The sequence below is a fragment of the Tachyglossus aculeatus genome, chromosome 1 (genome assembly GCF_015852505.1).
Source record: "Tachyglossus aculeatus isolate mTacAcu1 chromosome 1, mTacAcu1.pri, whole genome shotgun sequence".
Taxonomy (NCBI): Eukaryota; Metazoa; Chordata; class Mammalia; order Monotremata; family Tachyglossidae; genus Tachyglossus; species Tachyglossus aculeatus.
This window is the reverse complement of record NC_052066.1, coordinates 80,611,911-80,632,159: the sequence shown is the minus strand read 5'-3', so window position 1 is coordinate 80,632,159 and position 20,249 is coordinate 80,611,911. Positions and strand designations below refer to the sequence as shown.

Genomic DNA, 20,249 nt, shown 5'->3' with positions numbered 1-20,249 from the left:
TTAGATGTAGGTTTTAAAATGGTGGAAAATACCTATAATAATAATGATGGTATTTGTTATGCACTTGCTGTGTGCAAAGCACTATATCTTGGAGGGTAAGATCTTCCTCTAATGTAATGAAGAATTAATGTAATTTTTAAAAGAAAACCATGAGGAGAAAAGCATTAATTAATTCATTCATTTGCATTTACTGAGCTCTTACTCTGTGCAGTACTCTGTACTAAGCTCCTGGAAATTACAATTCAGCAATAAAGAGAGGCAATCCCTGCCCACAATGGGCTTACAGTCTAGAAGGGGGGAGACAGACAACAAAACGAGTAAACAGGAATCAATAGCATCAATATGAATGAATAGAATTATAGATATATGCAAAACAAGTAAACAGGAATTAATACAAATAAATATAATTTTACATGTGTACATAAAAACATAAGTGCTGTTGAGTGGGGAGGAGCATAGAACAAGGGAGCAATTTGGGGCAATGGAGAGGGGAGCGGAAGCTGAGGAAAAGGGAGGCTTTGTCTGGGAAGGCCTCTTGGTGAGGTTTCAGTAGGGCTTTGAAGGGGGGAAGTGTGATCGGCAGATTTGAGGAGGGAGGGCATTCCAGGCTAGAGATAGGAAGTGGGCCAGGGGTCGACAGCGGAAAAGGCTAGAACAGTGAGAAGATAGAACCAGAGGAGCAGAGTGTGCTGGTTGGGATATAGAAGGAGAGAAGGGAGGTGAGGTAGGAGGGGGCAAGGTGTTGGAGAGCTTTGAAGCCGAGAGTGAGGAGTATTTGCTTGATACAGAGGTTGATCGGCAACCACTGGAGATTTTTGAAGAGTGTGGTGACATGCCCAGCACATTCCTGTAGAAAGATAATCCAGGCAGCCGAGTGAAGTGTAGACTGCAGTGGGGAGAGACAGGAGGTTGGGCGGTCAGAAAGGAGTCTGATGCAGTAATCCAGTAGGGATGGGAAGAGTGATGGTACTAACGTGGTAGCAGTTAGGATGGAGATGAAAGGGTGGAACTTGATGATGTTGTGAAGGTGAGGCCAGCAGGTTTTGGTGATGGATTGGATGTGTGGGGTGAATGGGAGAGCAGAGTCAAGGATGAAACTAAAGTTGTGGGCTTGTGAGATGGGAAGGGTGGTAGTGTCGTCCACAGTGATGGGGTTGTCAGGGAGAGGACAGGGTTTTAGAGGGAAGATAAGGAGCTCAGTCTTAGACGTGTTAAGTTTTAGGTGATGAGAGGACATTCAAGTAGAGATATCTTGAAGGCAGGAGGAGATGTGAGCCTGGAGGGAGGGAGAGAGAACAAGGGAGGAGATACAGATTTGAGTATCATTCATTCATTCATTCATTCTATCGTATTTATTGAGCGCTTACTGTGTGCAGAGCACTGTACTAAGTGCTTGGGAAGTACAAATCGGAAACATATAGAGACGGTCCCTACCCACCAACGGGCTCACAGTATCAAATATTTTAGAGAATGAATGGATGTCTCTGGATGGAAATTTGGAGATTGTGTGATTAAGATTACTTCAGACAGCATGGCCTAGTAGAGAGAGCATGGGCTGGGAGTCAGAGGACCAGGTTTTTGATTCACGGTCTATTACCTGACTGCTGTGTGACCTTGGTCAACTCACTTAACTTCTCTGTGCCTCAGTACATCATCTGCAAAGCAAAGATTCTCTACTTGTTCTCCCTTCACCTTAGACTGTGTGCCCCATGTGGGACAGGGACTCTGTCCAACCTGGTTATCTTGAGTCTATCCCAGTGCTTAGTTCAGTGTCTCACACATAGTAAATACTTAACTAATCCCATTACCTAACCAATGTGAGCCAACGAGTGTAATATATGCTGAAATATGACAAATTCTCATGTTAAAAGGGAATGAACATGAGAAGAAGAAGTTCATGTGCACATGATGGAGGGAAGAACTGAGAGAGAAAGGAGGAAGGGTAACTGATGTATGGCTTGAAAACTCGCTTCAAATTTCATCGTTTGTAGCAGAATCACAGGTAGCAGTGCAATGCATGAAAAATTCATTTCACAATATAGATTTATTTCAACATTATAAAGTGAAAAACTAATAATTTCAAAGTGTAGCTACCATAATGGAGTGTTGCATCTGGAATGCTGGACAAGCCACAGAACCTTCCCTTAGGAATTGATCACAGTCTTATGGCTTATGCTGAGGCACTCACAGTCTCTCATCATGCCAGCTGGGTTCCCTCGGGGGCACAGAGTGTAATGGCCAGTCGGTGGGCGGAGTCTACAGCACCTTGTGATATGCAGGGAGAAGTTTATTTTATTTTTTATTTTTGTACATGCAGGATCCATTTAAGGCCCAAGATATTCAATCAATCAATCAGTCATATTTATTAAGCACTTACTGGGAGTGCTTGGGAGAGTACCATAAATATAGTAATATAACAGACACATTCCATGCTCACACTGAGCTTACAGTCTATGGGCATAATGCCGATGCTATGCCCATAACTCCAGGATAATAATAATAATAATAATAATAATAATAATAATAATAGTAATAATAATAGTAGTATTTGTTAAGTGCTTGTGCTATATGCACTGGAGTAGATGCAAAGTAATCATGTTTTCCCACATGGGGCTCACAGTCTTCATCCCCATTTTGTTGTTGTCTTATGCTGTTGAGTCATGTCCAACCCATAGTGACATCACGGACACATCTCTCCCAGAACGCCCCACCTCCATTTGCAATCGTTCTGGTAGTGTATCCAGTAGAGTTTTTTTGGTAAAAATGAGGAAGTAGTTTACCATTGCCTCCTTCCACGCAGTAAACATAACTATCCTATTGATTTTATTTTGTTAGTATGTTTGGTTTTGATCTCTGTCTCCCCCTTTTAGACTGTGAGCCCACTGTTGGGTAGGGACTGTCTCTATATGTTGCCAATTTGTACTTCCCAAGTGCTTAGTACAGTGCTCTGCACATAGTAAGCGCTCAATAAATGCGATTGATGATGATGATGATGATAAACTTGAGTCTCCACCCTTGACTGTCTCCCACACTGCTGATGCCCAGCACAGGAGAGCTTTGATTTGTAGCAGATTGCTTTCCACTCACTAGCCACTGCCCAAGCTAGAAATGGAATGGGTATGCCTCTGCTTGACTCTCCCTCCCATAGTTGGGACTGGTAGAGTACTGGAAACTCCCCAGCTGTGACCCTGAGAGGGGTTCAACTCCATTTTACAGATGAGGTAACTGAGTCACAGAGAAGTTAAGCAGGTATTTTATTAAATTCCTGCCCAGCCTGTCCTTCCCAGATGCCCTAGGTGATTCCTCAGTCATAAACCTTTCCCCTTCTAGACTGTGAGCCCGCTGTTGTGTAGGGACCGTCTCTATATGTTGCCGACTTGTACTTCCCAAGTGCTTAGTACAGTGCTCTGTGCACAGTAAGCACTTAATAAATATGATTGAATCAATCAATCGTATTTATTGAGCGCTTACTGTGTGCAGAGCACTGTACTAAGCGCTTTGAGTGAACTAAATGTGTAGCTTCAACAGACAGAACCGGGACTAGACTCCAGGTGTTGTAGGAGTAGTAGTAGTAGTAGTAGTAGTAGTAGTAGTAGTAGTAGTAATAATAATAATAATGATGGCATTTGTTAAGCGCTTACTATGTGCAAAGCACTGTTCTAAGCACTGGAGAGGTTACAGGGTGATCAGGTTGTCCCCCATGGGGCTCACAGTCTTAATCCCATTTTATAGATGAGGTAACTGAGGCACAGAGAAGTTAAGTGATTTGCCCAAGGTCACACAGCTGACAAATGGTGGAGCTGGGATTTGAACCCATGACCTCTGACTCCAAAGCCCGTGCTCTTCTCACTGAGTAGTAGTAATTGTAGTAGTAATAATAATAATAATGATGATGGCATTTATGAAGCGCTTACTATGTGCAAAGCACTGTTCTAAAAGCTGGGGAGGTAACAGGGTGAACAGGTTGTCCCACGGGGGGCTCACAGTCTTCATCCCCATTTTACAGATGAGGTCACTGAGGCACAGAGAAGTTAAGTGAACTAGTAGTAGTGAAGCAGCACAGCCTAATGTGAACAGCATAGACCAGGGAGTCAGAGGACATGGGTTTTAATCCAGCCCCTCCACCTGTCTGCTGTGTGACCTTGGGCAAGTCACTTAACTTTTCTGTGCCTCAGTTACCTCATCTGTAAAATGGAGTTGAACCCCTCTCAGGGTCACAGCTGGGGAGTTTCCAGTTCTCTACCAGTCCCAACTACGGGAGGGAGAGTCAAGAAGAGGCAATTTAACTTTTCTGTGCCTCAGTTACCTCATCTGTAAAATGGGGGTGAAGACTTCAAGCCCTCTGCGGGACAGGGATTGTGTCTGCCCCTATTAACTTGTATATATCCCATTGCTTAAGGTAATGCCTGGCACATAGTAAGAGCTTAATAGATACTGTGAGCCCACTGTTGGGTAGGGACCGTCTCTATACGTTGCCAACTTGTACTTCCCAAGTGCTTAGTACAGTGCTCTGCACAGAGTAAGCGCTCAATAAATATGATTAAATGAATTGATACCACAATTATCATTATTATTATTGTTATTATTCCTATGAAGTGTCCACCTGGTGCAGGGCATTATGCTAGGCACTTGGGATGTACAGAATAAAGAAGTGACCCACGTTTCTCATCCAAAGAGAGCTTGTGGGGGAGACAGGCACAAAATAATTCACAGGAGTAGTCAAAATGAATCATTGAATGTACAATTGAACAAACATACGTACAGGAGTGCTGAGGATGAGTTTGAATAAGTAAGCACATAAGTACTAGAGCTAGCTTATGGGTTGCATGTATCTGCCCCAGTGCTTAGTACAGTGCCTGGCACATAATAAGTGCTTAATAAATACTATTATTAGTATTATTGGTTAGCTTGCTGGAATCCCAATTCCCAGAAAAGTTCTCTCTCCACTGGCTGAACAGCAGGACTTGTAGCTAATTAAATACAAAGTTTTTATAGACAGAAGCCACATTGCCAATCTAGATACCCCTGTCGAGGATAAGAATGATAAAGCAAAACACTTCTGCAATGGTCATGTGTCTAATAGATGTGAAATATTGCCTTTCTGGTAATGTAATGAATCAGTGTTCCTGAATGGTATATGCTATCTTCCTTATCTTCTTTTTTGTGCTGCCCAAAGTGAGATAATGTAGTAAGACTATGCAGCTACTTATGCTTTAAACTACAGTTTATCTTCTCCAATTAATACATAAATTTTCTCTTTATAGAGTTTTAGAAGAAATCATGTTTCAAAAGTCAAAAATAAAATTATATTTCTGCCTTTCTGCATGCCCTCAAATATATCCTGGTTTTCTGTATGAAAAGATTAAAGCTTTCAGCTTGAAAAGAGCAATACTGAGAGCTTAGCCTGCTACATAACTGTTTTAACACTGACTTCAATAATGTTATTTTTAATAGAATTTGGGACTGAAGAACCAATTTCAGTTCACAATGATGAAAAACGCTCTCTGAAAATTTCATTCCATGATGGTGGGGGAAGAACTTTACCAGGCTTTTATTATGGATTACATGCCTACAAAGAGAAGAATCTTGAGCTAATAAAAATGCACTTTAAAAAATGATTTCCAGTTTAAGCCATTCAGAATTTAGCTAACAACATTACTTATTTTAAATCTCACATCATGAAGACCTATCGGTTTCGGTTAGAATTAGTGAGCATCGAGTTTATGTTAGCAATAACAAGGCATCAGATGGAGATGTTAGACTGTTATAAAAACAAAACATTGGGGGTGCTAAATGGGAGAGAGAGCCCAGCTCTATCACAAACACTATTGGAAACCTCTTTCACGCCTTACAAAATCCAATTACCTGTCCTTCTATCACATAGAAGCATGATGAGGATCCATGAGTTAATGTGTGAAAACACTTTGACTTCTAAAGAAAAGTTTAATAAATTCCAGCTTGTGGTACTATTGTTCGATTTCCTTTAGTGATTACATCTTTATACTTTCCCTAGAAGTGTGCTCTGGATGCAGAAGACACTTAATAATGCTGTTGGTGATGAAAACATTTAAAAAGCAAATTAACTACACAATGTGCCTTAGGAAGTGCTTAATTTATCCAGCACAGACAGGGCACAAGAGGCAAGATGGCTTAGTGCAAACGTCAGTGAACAATTTTCTTTCCAAGCTAACCAACTCTGAATAGGATCACAGGTAGCATGCATCAATCAATCAATCAATCGATGACATTTATTGAAATGCTCAGTGGAAAGAGTCCGGGCTTTGGAGTCAGAGGTCATGGGTTCAAATCCCAGCTCCGCCAATTGTCAGCTGTGTGACTTTGGGCAAGTCACTTAACTTCTCTGTGCCTCAGTTACCTCATCTGTAAAATGGGGATAAAGAGTGCGAGCACCCCGTGGGACAACCTGATCAACTTGTAACCTCCGCAGTGCTTAGAACAGTGCTTTGCACATAGTAAGTGCTTAATAAATGCCATTTAAAAAATTATTGAGTGCTTTCTGTTTGCAAAATAATGTGCTAAGCACTTGGAAGAGTACCGTATAACAGAATTAGTGGTCCCTGTCCATAATGAGCTTACAGTCTTGAGAGTGCATATCAGGTTTCATGATGGAACAGGGTTCGTGGTGGAATCCTCACCACCCCTGTGACTGGATTTTGGCCTGGTGTGTGGAGTGCAATGAAAACTACCTAGGCCTGAAGCTTGCCACTATGGCAGAGGTGAGACAAATGAAGAAGAATGTTATGAGGCCTAGGATTTGGGGGTAACACTTGAAGTGGCAATTGGAAATGGATCTAGAAATGACAGCAGAAATGGTGTGAGAGCTAAAGTAAGGAACGTTAATGCTTCTGTGTCAAGACATAGGCATGACAGATAGGGGACTTTACATAATAGTAAATAAATATGTATATATATTATACATATACATAAAATCAATGAATCTTCCAGACTGTGAGCCCACTGTTGGGTAGGGACTGTCTCTATATGTTGCCAACTTGTACTTCCCAAGCACTTAGTACAGTGCTCTGCACACAGTAAGTGTTCAATAAATATGATTGATTGATTTATTGAGCACTTACTATGTGTAGAGCACTGTACTAAGTCCTTGGGAGAGTATAAAACAACATAATTAGCAGACACTTTCCCTGCCCATAATGAACTTACATTCTAGAGGGGGAGACAAACATTAATATAAATAAATAGTTTATATAAATTAAAGATGTGTACATAAGTGCTGTGGGGTTGGGGGTGGGGCAAATCCCAAAGCATCCCTTAGGCAAAATTAATATTTACACCTTTCAAAGCTGAATCACCACTAAATTTTGACGGAGCATTCAAAATTTGTAACACTGATACTCATTTTCTATCCTAGCAATAGTGTACTATTTTCTTTTTTGGCTGCTGGTGATTAAATCATCCCAGTCCCAGTCCTCCACTGCAATGCAGCATGATGTAGTGGATAGAGCATAGGCCTGGGAGACAGAAGGTCATGGGTTCTAATCCTGGCTCCACCACTGATCTGCTGTGTGATCTTGGGAAAGTCACTTCACTTCTCTGTTTTTCAGTTGTCTAATCTGTAAAACAAGGATTGAAACTGTGAGCCCCATGCTGGGCAGGGACTTTGTCAAACCTGATCTGATTGTATCCACCCCAGTACTTAGTACAGTGCCTGGCAATTAGCAAGCACTTAACAAATAACATAATGTTGTTGTTTTTCACCTATCCCTGCTTTTAGGTATGTCTTTTGGGATGTTGAATAAAAAAAGTCGTGTTTGTTATATTTGGGTCCCCAATACTGGATTTTTTTTTGCTTCCAATTCATATAGTGTTTTGTAAAAACTGCTCAATTAGGTTGAAAGGTGGAAGAACCATGGAAAATGTCAAGCTTACTTTAGACATTCTCAAATCACCCACAGAGGGTCATAGACCTAAGAATTTAAAGTTGATTATCAACATCAACAACGTTTGTGGAGCACATGTTAGAAAATGCAAAAGTTGTCTCCTGTGGGACCTTGGGCAAGTCACTTAACTTCTCTGTGCCTCAATTACCTCATCTGTAAAATGGGTATTAAGATGGGGAGCCCCAAGTGGTACAGGGACTGTGTCCAATCTGATTAGCTTGTATCTACCCAGAGCTTGGAACAGTGCTTGGCACACAGTAAGTGCTTAACAAATGCCATCATTATTATTAGTAGTTAACAGTACTAGTAGTAAAACTCCAATAGGTTCTGTTTGTAATTTTTGGCAGCTGTGCAGACATAAGAATAAGACTTTGGGCTAAAATCTTGGGCTAATATAGTAAATTCTTGGTTACCATGGTAATAAGCAAACTAGTGATGGTCCAGGACCTGAAGTGTGTCCCCACTTCCTATCCCCCAAGGCTTCCATGAATCTTGGAGCTCTATGATTGAGCGGCACCCCTTGGAGGGGCCTGTGATTCACAGGACAGCAATGATAATAAAAATGATTGTAATATTTGTTAAATGCTTACTATGCGCCAGACACTGTACTAAGCACTGAGGTAGGTACAAGGTAACTGGTGTGGACACAGTCCCCAACCCACTTAGGGCTCACAGTCTTAACCCCCGTTTTCTAGATGAGGTAGCTGAGGTCCAGAGAAGTGAAGTGACTTGCCCAAGGTCATCCAGCAGACATGTTCCAGAGCCAGGATTAAAACCCAGATTCTTCTGATTCCCAGGCATTCATTCATTCAATCGTATTTATTGAGCGCTTACTGTGTGCAGAGCACTGTACAATCCTCTATCCAGTGACCCATGCCACTTCTCAGTAGGGTTTGTCTATTCTGTACACATGCATTGAGTATTCTTGAATCCCATGGTATTGGGCAAGAAGAAGTGTAGTAATCCAAAATTTAGTTCTCCTGCAGGAGCTCCTTTTATTTCAGTGGAAATTAATTAATCATAATCTTATTTCAAGCATTCCATTGCAATTGCTGCATTGCTATTGGATTGGAAAAGGCACTGAGCTTCTCAAAACATAAAAGTGCAGTGATTGATATCTATGATAGAAAAAAAACCCATAATCCATTAAATAGATTGGACAACATCAAAGTTTAATACAGATCCATATTAGTAGGTTGACACTATAAATGACAATTACATAAAAAACTGACAGTGAAGAGATAATAAGTAGGTTATCTCTATTTTCAGATAATTATAAATGGTAAAGAAAAAATTGAAATTACAAATGTATTTATGTGCTGCTTTTGGAGTTGAAAATACTCATAAGGGAATGTATTTTGGGGGTCTTTTTTGTAATTTTTTAAAAAAATGTTGCAAAGTGTCTTGAAATTTAGAAACATCTTCCTAGAAAATTTTATACTTTCCTTTTATTTATATGGTGCAATCAATAGTCAAGTTGCAGCACGTATGTTGACATCCTTTTTTTGAGAAGGCAGAAATTGAGCAGAGTTCAGTCTGTTGCCTTTAACACTGAGGTATGTAGTCAGTGATCTTCATTTACACCCTTGTGTCTACCACTGTCAGTAACCACTATTGGAATTTAATTTCTCCTAGATTTATTATTACCCTCCTCCAGTATTGGCAATAGAAGTTGGACATTTACCGGGTAAGGAAAGTAGTATGAAATATCTGGAGAGGAAATAAAAGACTGAAAAGGATTAATTGTAATAAGTACTTAGACACCCTTGGGATAGTAAAATCATATTCTACTTTAGAAATATTTATTCATTCAGTCAGTCATATTTATTGAGAGCTTTCTATGTACCGAGCACTGTACTAAGCACTTGGAAAGTACAATTCGGCAACAAATAGAGGTAATCCCTACACAATAACGACAGTATTCTGGATTAATTACAAAATAGAGGTTAATTAGTTACTTAGTTCATCATCACCACCACCATAACCAACACCACAGTTCATTCATTCAATTGTATTTATTGAACTCTTACTGTATGCAGATCTCTGTGCTAAGCGCTTGGGAGAGTACAATATAACAAGAAACGATTACATTCCCTGCCCACAACAAGCTTACCATCTAAAGGGATGACAGACCTAATGCGAATATGTAAATTACAGATATGTACATAAGAGCTGGAGGCTGGGATGGGGAATGAATAAATACGATTGATGATGATGATGATGACTAAAGACAGCAGGTCAAGTGACACATAATGGAGTGGGAGAAGAGGGAAAGGGAGCTTAGGGAAGGGGTCTTGGAGTAGATGTGCCTTCAATAAGTCTTTAAAAGGCAGGGAAGTAATTGTCTATACAGGATGAGGAGGGAGGGTGTCCAGGCCAGAGTCAGGATGTTGATAAGAGGCTGGAGGTGAAATAGACAAGATAGAGGTACAGTGAGAAGGTTAGCATTAGAGGAGCAAAGTGTGTGGGCTGGACTCTAGTAAGAGAGTAGCGAGGTGAAGTAGGAGTGGGCAAGGTGATTGAATGCCTTAAGGCCAGTGGTTTGCCAAGGTTGCCTAGTTATTATCACCTATATGCTAGAAAACATACTTGCTTAAATCTGTGCAATGTTCTGCTATAAAGCACCTGTTAAATAAGCATAACAAGACCTCACTTAAGTGTAACAGCTTTTGTCGTTTACATCATGCCAGCACAGCATAAGTATTCCCTGAGAATTTCTCACTTTTTGTGTTTGCATGACCCAGTGATGTGACTTAGACGTAAAAACAAGCCTGGCAAATGATAGTACTCTGCCTAGCAGTAGCAGAAACAGTAATAAAACAAGGAACACCATTCATTCATTCAATCGTATTTATTGAGCGCTTACTGTGTGCAGAGCACTGTACTAAGTGCTTGGGAAGTACAAGTTGGCAACACATAGAGACAGTCCCTACCCAACAGTGGGCTCACAGTTTAGATGGGGGAGACAGAGAACAAAACAATACATATTAACAGAATAAAATAAATAGAATAAATATGTACAAGTAAAATAAATACATAGAGTAATAAATACATACAAACATATATACATATATACAGGTGCTGTGGGGAGGGGAAGGAGGGAAGGCAGGGGGCGGTGGAGAGGGGGAGGAGGGGGAGAGGAAACAGCCATTATTTCTAATGTTAGTAGTAGCAATAACAATAATGATAATAATGATAATTATGTTTTTGTTTAGGGCTTATTATCTGCCAGGCACTGTTCTAAGGGCTGAGGTAGATACAAGGTCATCAGGTTGTCCCACATGGGGCTCACAGTCTTAATCCTCATTTTACAGATAAGATAACTGAGGCACAGAGAGGTTAAGTGACTTGCCCAAAGTCATACAGCTGAAAAGTGGTGGAGCCAGGATTAGAACCCATGACCTCTGACTCCCAAGCCCGGGCTCTTTCCACTAAGCCAAGCTGCTTCGAGAAGCAGTGTGGCCAAGTGGAAAGAGCGTGGGCCTGAGTGTCAGAGGACCTGGGTTCTAGCCCCATGTCTGCCACTTTCCTGCTCTGAGACCTTGTGTAAGTAATTTAGCTTCTCTGTGCCTCAGTTTCCTCACCTGTAAAATGGGGACTCAATACCCCTTTTCCCTCCAGCTTGGACTGTGAGTCCCAGATGAGACAGGGACTGTCTAACCCAATCAATTTGTATCTACCTCAGCGCTAAGTACAATGGTTGGCATAAAGTAAACACTTAACAAATACCAGAATTATTATTAGTAATAGTATTACTCAGTTGTTGAGAAGCAGCATGGCCTGGTGAATAGAGCATGGGGCTGGGAGTGAGAAGGATCTGAGTTCTAATCCTAGCTCTGTGGCTTGTCTGCTATGTGATCTTGGACAAGTCACTTCAATTCTCTGGGCCTCAGTTACCTAATCTGTAAAATGGGGATTAAGACTGTGAACCCTATGTGGGAAAGGTACTGTGTCTAACCTGATTAACTTCTATCTATCCCAGCACTTAGTACAGTGCCTGGCACATGTTAAGAGCTCAACAGATGTCATTTAAAACAACATTATAATTAGCAGAGCACTGTACTAAACTCTGGGAATGAAATTCATAGATGAAATATGAGAGTGGACCCTTGCCTTCAATAATAATAATAATCATAACAATAATTGTGGCATTTAAGTTCTTACTCTATGACAGGCACTGTACTAAGTGCTGGGGTAGATACAAGGTAATTGGGTTGGACACAGTTCTTGTCCCACAGTCTTAATCCCAGTTTTACAGATGAAGGAACTGAGGCACAGGGAAGTGAAACGACTTGCCCAAGGTCACACAGCAGACAAGGGGTGGAGGCAGAATTGGAACCCGTGTCCTTGAGACTCCCAGGCCTGGGCTCAAGCCACTAAGCCACACAACTTTCCCGACTCATAGTCTGAAAGCATGTTTGCAAGGGGTTGGGTGAGATTGAAGGGGCAGTAGCCACATAAGGAAAGCTGACATGAAAATATAAAAGGAAAGAACAACTATAAATACAGTAGAAGTGACTGGGTTTCAGGCTCCTCAAAGCCCAGACCAAAAGTCACAGAAGTCAGGGCCATGGAAGTGACAGCGGCATTCCCAGTCTTCTAAAAGTTGAGAACGCCACTGTTTGAGTCCTTCACCGGCTGGATCAGGGGTCAGTTGGTATCCCAGTGGTGTGGGCAGTCAGGGGGACGGGCTTGATGTCAGCTTCCCTTCTGACCGATGAACCCCTTAGGTCAGATGTAAAGGGAACTTATCCTGAATATGTATAGGTCTTGTCAGAAAATAAAATGACCTGAAACTTAACCCCGCCAGTTTAAATGAATTTTTAAGGAGAAATTGCACTTGTCTAACATTGTTTTTCTTGAAGCTACATTTTTCAGGAACGTAACTACAGTATTAAGCAAGAAATTGCTGTAACAGATACAACTAGAAATTAGGAATTGAGGGATTTTCCTATGGACTATCTGCTAAATTAAAGAATGGCAAAATTAATAGCATTTGGTATTTGCAGTATTGTCCTAAACTGACCCTGACAGTCCTGAAAAGAAAGTGTGCACATGCTGCATACACCAGCTGGAGTCATTCATTTATTCATTCATTCAGTCATATTTATTGAGCACTTACTGTGTGCAGAGCACTGTACTAAGTGCTTGGAAAGTACAAGTCGACAACATATAGATTCGGTCCCTACCCAACAGTGGGCTCACAGTCTAGAAGGGGGAGACGGACAATGAAACAAAACAAGTAGACAGGTGTCAGAATCGTCAGGACAAATAGAATTAAAGCTATATGCACATCATTAATAAAATAAATAGAATTTCCCTTTCACTGGTTCTCAGTTCTGAAGTCTCCAAGAAGGGACTGTTTATAAAGGGATGGCTGTATTACATGTGGGATGCTTTTAACTATTCTTTATTTCCTCTGGACTGTTAACTCATTATGAGCAAAGAAAGTGTCTGCTATTACTGTTGTACTCTACTTTCCTAAGTGCTTACTGCACCGCTCTGCACACAGTAAGTGCTCAATAAATATGATGGATTGATTATTAGCCTAGTGTCTGGATGAAGGATGCTGTGGCATTTCAGCCACTGCAACCACCTCCTCCTCACCACCACCCCAGGAGCACGTTTGAATTCAAACAGTGTTAGGGAAGCCCACATTCCCTGCTCAAGTCAAGTTGGACTGCACACTCTATACTTTTCCAAATAAAAACCTCATGGGACAGATTGTATCTCCAAAGATACAGTATTGGTGCTACTGCTCTCAGTTTCTGTCCACACCCTTCAATCAGATCCTATCTGAGGGAACAAATCAAAAGAAGTCTCAACAGGCAGATTAACCAATGTCTTGGCCAGTCATATCCTTCCTGGGTGAACATGATAATTCCCCATAATCAAAGGAAGCTAGAGGAAAACACCCCATAAAGCAATCCTTTTAATGAGTTGAGTTTGATAGAAGAAAGTCATCTGGAATATAAAATGTATTGATCTGTAGTCAGGGAAGTCCTCCTGGCAAAAATTAATCGATCAATGGTATTTATTGAGCATGTTCTGTGTGCGGAACACTTGGGAGAGCATATTACAACAGAAAAGGTAGACATGATTCCTGTCTTGAAGATGGAGTTTATTATCGGGTGCTCAAGACAGACAATAAAAATAAATTACAGATAGGGAAAGGAGTTTGACATCTTCTCTCAAGACCATCTGCACCCCCTGTTTCTTTCTATTAATTACCAATCAAATTAAAGGACCTTCCTTTCGTCAATACTGATTTTTCCATCCTTCACTGATGAATGTATTTTCTGAGTCTTAGATATGTTATAGGCTGAGATCAAGGATAATAGGCACTATCTACCTAGCTTTTGAATTCATCAAATATGTTAACACAAAATGCCTCAAGCAAGGAAATGTAATTACCACAAAAGACATCACTATCTAAGCCACTGAAAAACATTTTATCTATCAATTTTGAATAAATGAAGGAAAAAAAAATATCTCTAGGATACAAGCATAATGGACTGAAGACTTCCCACAGTGTTGTAAAGGATCTTAATCCTACTCTACATAACTCTTTGGTGAGTTTTGCTCTGAGACATCTTTCATCAGGTCAAGTTTATTATTTGGTGTTAAAGAGTTCCTTTTCTCAACTTTTTTTTTTTTTTGGAATATATCATCATTGTTTTATGTGGTATGTTGTTGTTTTTCATTGTTTAGAATGTCAATTCAAGAGAATTAATAATTGAATCTACTCAAAATTTCTGGACCTTGATTTCTATCAGTGAGTAGTCTGGCTAACTATTCTATAAATCCTGGAAAAGACAAGCACAAAAGCTACTGTTTCTGGAGATCTCATTCATTTCCTTATCTGTCTTCAGGGATAAGTTTTCATAATAATTAAAACTTGAGTCATGTGGACAGAAGCTAAGTAATGAGTAGTCAAGTGGAGAAATCATTCTAGTAGGATACAGTTTAATTTGTTGGAAATAAATTTTGGTGCAGAATGGAAGCATGGGTCTTAAAACTGTTATGGAAACCTGCTTATTTTGAAAATGCAATACATGCATCATGGAAAACAGCTTTCCCTTGATTCCATTTGCATCTCTGGGGAATCACTTAGATGGCAGGATTTGAGATGCAGTCCTTCTTGGAAGTGGGCGCTAGTTTAGAGAGTCCTTGAACTCCCTTTCAGTTCTAGGCTTCGACAACTATAAGGTCTAGTCTTAAAGATGAGCTGTGAACTGGGACACCGAGGAAAGTGAAGCAGCATGGCGTAGTGGATAGAGCACAGTCCTGGGAGTAAGAAGGACTTGTGTTTTAATCCTGTTCTTCCACTTGTCTGCTGTCTGATCTTGGACAAGTCACTTCATATCTCCGTGTCTCAGTTACCTCATCTGTAAAATGGGGATTAAGATTGTGAGACCCATGTAGGACTTTGTGTCCAACCTGATTACCTTGTATCTACCCCAGTGTGTAGAATAGTGCTTAGCACCTAGCAAATGCTTAACTAATACCACAATTATTATTACTGAGTGGCTATCTAGATCCAGGTGCATTTCACCAATACTATGCAGCCTAACTTTGGAATAAAACAAACAAAAAACACCCTGAAAATTGGGTTTGGGATATATGTGTTGTTTATTCCGGGTAACTATTGCTTCTTACAAAATAAAGAGAAGTTTGAAAAAGGTGATTTGGGAATTACAATATATAAAGAGATCTGCCTGTGAAGTGTACACACAAACACACATACCCACATACAAATAAACAATTTAACCATTTAAAGCACAGTCAAGAAAATGTTGTGGATTAAGCACCAATCAAAGGAGAGTGAAGTTAGTATTTGTTTCTGGATAGGGCAAAACCAATGTGGGGTGAAATAAATCCAATCCACATACTTCATAACAGTCAAATGGATGCAGTCATTTCCAACTCATTGCCCTTCTCGTTACAAGCTAAATGGACAGCTGAAAACTGTCAAGTTCAGGTCATGCGGGCACAGTTTATTGATTGTGAATTGGATCCTCCAGTGTGCTTCCTGATTGACCCATATTTATTCAAAACTACCATCTTTCATCAGCTTCCTGGCCTTTAATGTACTTGACTGAACCTGTAGTTATGGGTAATTCCCAAAAGATGGGTACATGTAAAATGTACTCTTTGTGAAGGTCACTGAGGATCACATGAGAAGATAAAGGAGATTTTGCTCCCAAAAGTATCCAGATAACTTGCTCACAGAGAGGTGGGTTTCCCAAGAGAGGAGAGGGTTTTGCATCTAGAGCCTTTGTTAACCCCTGTGATCAGGTGGAGTGATCCCCAGATGCTAAAATGCTTGGGCTTATTATACAAGAATCCATGGATAAGCACCTCCTTTGGCTAGTTTTTCTATGCTTACCTGCAGATGCAGACTGGGGCTCCATTGACTCACAAACCCAGAAGTAGCTGCTCTTTTCACTTTAAAAATAAAGTGAATTTCTTAAAATGAGGGCCTTCTTATCAGAGCACTCTGAGGGGTAGAAAGAGGAGTCTTGAAAGGATAATGGGAAGAGACAACTAATGTGAAACGTGGAGGTGAGTCTATATTCATTCCTTCAATCATATTTATTGAGTGCTTATTGTGTGCAATGCACTGTGCTAAGTGCTTGGAAATTCAGTAACAATACAGCAACATTCAGTACAATTCAGTAACAGAGACCATCCCTACCTAACAATGGGCTCACAGTCTAGAAGAGGGGAGGCAGACATCAAAAGAAGTAAACTGGAATCAATAGCATTAATACAAATAAATAGAATTATAGATTATATACACATCATTAGACATAGCTATTGTGCCAGAGTACTGCAATGGAGCTGACCCAAACTAGGTTAGTTGTTCTAGTCTATTCAAGGGAGTTCTATGTCTCTCAGAACTTGAGTATCTTAATTTTATTAAACCACGGAGTTAAGGATGGCAGAATGGATCACATCCATAGGCCTCTGAACAGAGATATAAAGGTCAGTGTCACTGGCTTTGTTCACAATAAAGACCTACATGGACTCAAAAGAATCTGCAGGATTTCAGGGGCAGTGGTAGTAATAGCATTTATTTAGCACCTCCTAACTGCAAACCACTGTACTGAGTGCAGGGATGGTATGGTAGAGGGTGGAATACATGGGTGAAAATTAGACCCAAACTCCAAGTGGTTCACAGCTTAAGAATCAAGGATGTTAGGGAGAGGCAAAAGACACATAAGCAAAGGTGAAACAATGCAAGAAGAACGATATGAGACAAGGTCAATGAGAAATACATTAAGATCAGTAGTTTATCATGGCTAGAGGAGCAGAGTTTCCAATTTTTCACAGCCATTGCAAGCCAGTTGGGCCCCTATGGCTCCTCAGTTCCCAACACTCCTGTATTTCACACAGAGACAATGACAGTTAGGCAGGCAGGTGGAGGAAGAAAAGCATAATTGGGAGGTGGTTGGGGGGGTCTGTGGCAGATGGTTTGTGTTATTTAAGCTGTCAGGTGATTAGTTCTAAGGTGAGGAGGGTAAGAGATGTAGAGCTGAGGGTTCAGTGTCTTCATTTTAGTATGTCTTTCTCCTGCTTTTTCACAGCATTGTTTAACGGATCATGGAGGGAGGCAGCTGTGCCACTTCATCTGCCGCTATGGAACTTGGGCGTGGGAGTCAGAAAGACCTGGATTCTAATCCTGGCTCTGCCATATGTACGTTGTGTGACCTTGGGAAACTCACTTCACTTCTCTGGGCCTCAGTCACCTCATCTGTAAAATGGGGATTAAGACTGTGAGACCTGTGTGGGTCAGGGGTCAGGGACTGTGTCCAACTTGATCGACGTGTATCTGCTCCAGTGCGTAGACCAGTGCTTGGCACATAGTAAACACTTAACAAGTATCATGATTTATTTATTTTTAACTTTAGTCTCCTTTTAAGCAGGCAATGTGTCTCACTTCTGTTGTAGTTTCCCAAAGTCCACAGTACCATTATTAGCAATAACATTGTTTCTACAGAAACACTTAACGTTATTAGCAGTAACATCATTTCTACACCGTTTATCTGGGAATGTCACCCCCCTCCTCAAAAATCTCCAGTGGTTGCCTATCAACGTTCATATCAAGCAAAGCCTCCTCACTATTGGCTTCAAAGCTCTCCGTCACCTCATCCCCTCCTACCTCACCTCTCTTTCTTTTCTCCTTCTACAGCCCAGCCCACACACTCCGCTCCTCTGCCCCTGCTTAGCTTCTCGCTGTTCCTCATTCTTGCCTGTCACACCATCGACCCCTGGCCCACATCTTACCTCTGACTTGGAACGCCCTCCCTCCACACATCTGCCAAACTAACTCTCTTCCCCCTTTCAAAGCCCTAATGAAAGCTCACCTCCTCCAGGAAGACTTCCAGGATTGAGCCCCCCTTTTCCTCTGCTCCTCCTCCCCCTCATCACCCCAACTCCCTCTCTCTGCTCTACCCCCTCCTTGCCTCACAGCACTTGTGTATATACATACGCATTTATTTTTCTATTTATTTTATTAATGATGTGTACATATCTTTATTTATATTGATGCTATCGATGCCTGTTGTTTTCTGTCTCCCCCCTTCTAGATTGTGAGCCCATTGTTGGGTAGAGATTGTCTCTGTTGCTGAATTGTACTTTCTAAGTGCTTAGTACAGTGTTCTGCACACAGTAACTGCTCAATAAATGCAACTGAATGAATCATCAATTGTATTTATTGAGCACTTACTATGTACTAAGTGAATGAATTAGCAATACCAACAATATTAATACAAATGAATAATGTCAATAAATACTAACATCAATTAGATAATTGGCATACACCAAAACATAATTCCTGACCAAGGTGAGTGTCACAGTCATCTTGCCAACAGGGAGATAGTCCCATAACCTGTGATTCTACCCTTCCCCCCTAAATTGCCTAATCAGAAGCTCAATACATGCAGTGATGAAGGGATAAAGACTCTTTTGGTTTAGTTTTGATTTGTTTTTCCTGGATCCCTTTCATGTATTTTAAATACTTCTCTCTTCTGAACTGAAATAACACTGTGGAGGTATGCTTTCTGGGTGGATGTTGAGACTTTTCTTTAAAGTAATCAGTTTCTTTAAAGTCAAGTTTCTTTAACGTACTTGTCTGTGCCCTCCTGTTGAACTTGCACATGGAGTTCCAACAACAGCTAAAAGTTTAGTCCACTGGGCCCCTAATCAGATGAGTTCAGTAATTGGTTTATGGAAATACTTTCACTGTTTTACTTTGATTCAGTCCAACCTTCCATTATCCCATTAGTCTCTGTTTGACTTAGTTTTCTACATTTTATATTTTAAAATTAAGAATTGAGCCTTGCAAAGCTAAGAAAATAGCATAATTTCACTAAGTTGTCAATGCACTTTTTTTTCCTATTTTCAATCAGATCATGTTTAGTTGTATTTGCAATAAGCTATAATGGTATTTGAATCATTCTGATATCTACTGTATGACACAAATACTTAGCACTTACGTATGCTGATGCAATGTCACAGACCTCTATTTTTTCGGTTAAAAAGCAAGCTATTCACATTGTCACTTGGAAATTGTCTTGGACACAGCTTCTATCAGCTGTGTGTATTGAGAGCTTACTGTGTGCAGGGCCTTGTACTAAGCATCTGGAGAGTATAATGTATCAGAATTGGTAGACATGTTCCTGCCCACAAAGAGATTACAGTCTGCAGTCTTCTACTGTTGAAAGAATGACTGTAAATGTGAATGTAGAATATTCAGAATTAACCAGAAACCTGGATCAGTTTAGAAGAATACCATTAACCATATATTCCTTGCTAGGTTTTGATGCCCAAATAAGTGGATAAGTGGGCAGGACTTTTGCAGCTCAAGAATATCACCGGTAGTTAAGACCTGGGTTCCAGGAGCCCACTTATGTCCACTAAATTGAGCCAGGGACTAGACAGAATGAGCCAAGATCCATTTTTTTTTAGAAGACATATGACTTGATTTCTACATTTTGTCCCACACACATACAAGCCAAAGCAGAATCACAGAGAGGAAGACACAGACAGCATCCAAAAGGCAGGCTCCATAAGATTATCTAACATACTTGTATAAGGAGAAGCAGTGCGGTGTAGTGGATAGGTCATGAGTTCTAATCCCAGCTCCCCCACTTGTCTGCTGTGTGACTTTAGGCACATTACTTCACTTCTCTGTGCCTCAGTTCCTTCATCTGGAACATGGGGATTAAGACTATGCGCGTTTTTCGGGACAAGGACTGTGTCCAACCTGATTTGCTTGAATCCACTCTAGTGCTTAATACAGTGCCTGGCACACAGTAAGAGCTT

At 40.7% G+C, this 20,249-nt stretch overlaps 1 protein-coding gene and 1 non-coding gene across 2 annotated transcripts in view; one reads left to right on the top strand and one right to left on the bottom strand.

The window, feature by feature from the left end:
• LOC119926909 (glypican-5-like) overlaps positions 1-20,249 on the top strand; it is a 931,977-nt gene that overhangs the window by 245,019 nt on the left and 666,709 nt on the right. The window lies entirely within an intron of this gene.
• On the bottom strand, positions 3,061-3,198 carry LOC119938232. The gene has a single exon (XR_005454379.1). It is a non-coding gene; the product is annotated as a small nucleolar RNA SNORA7 (small nucleolar RNA).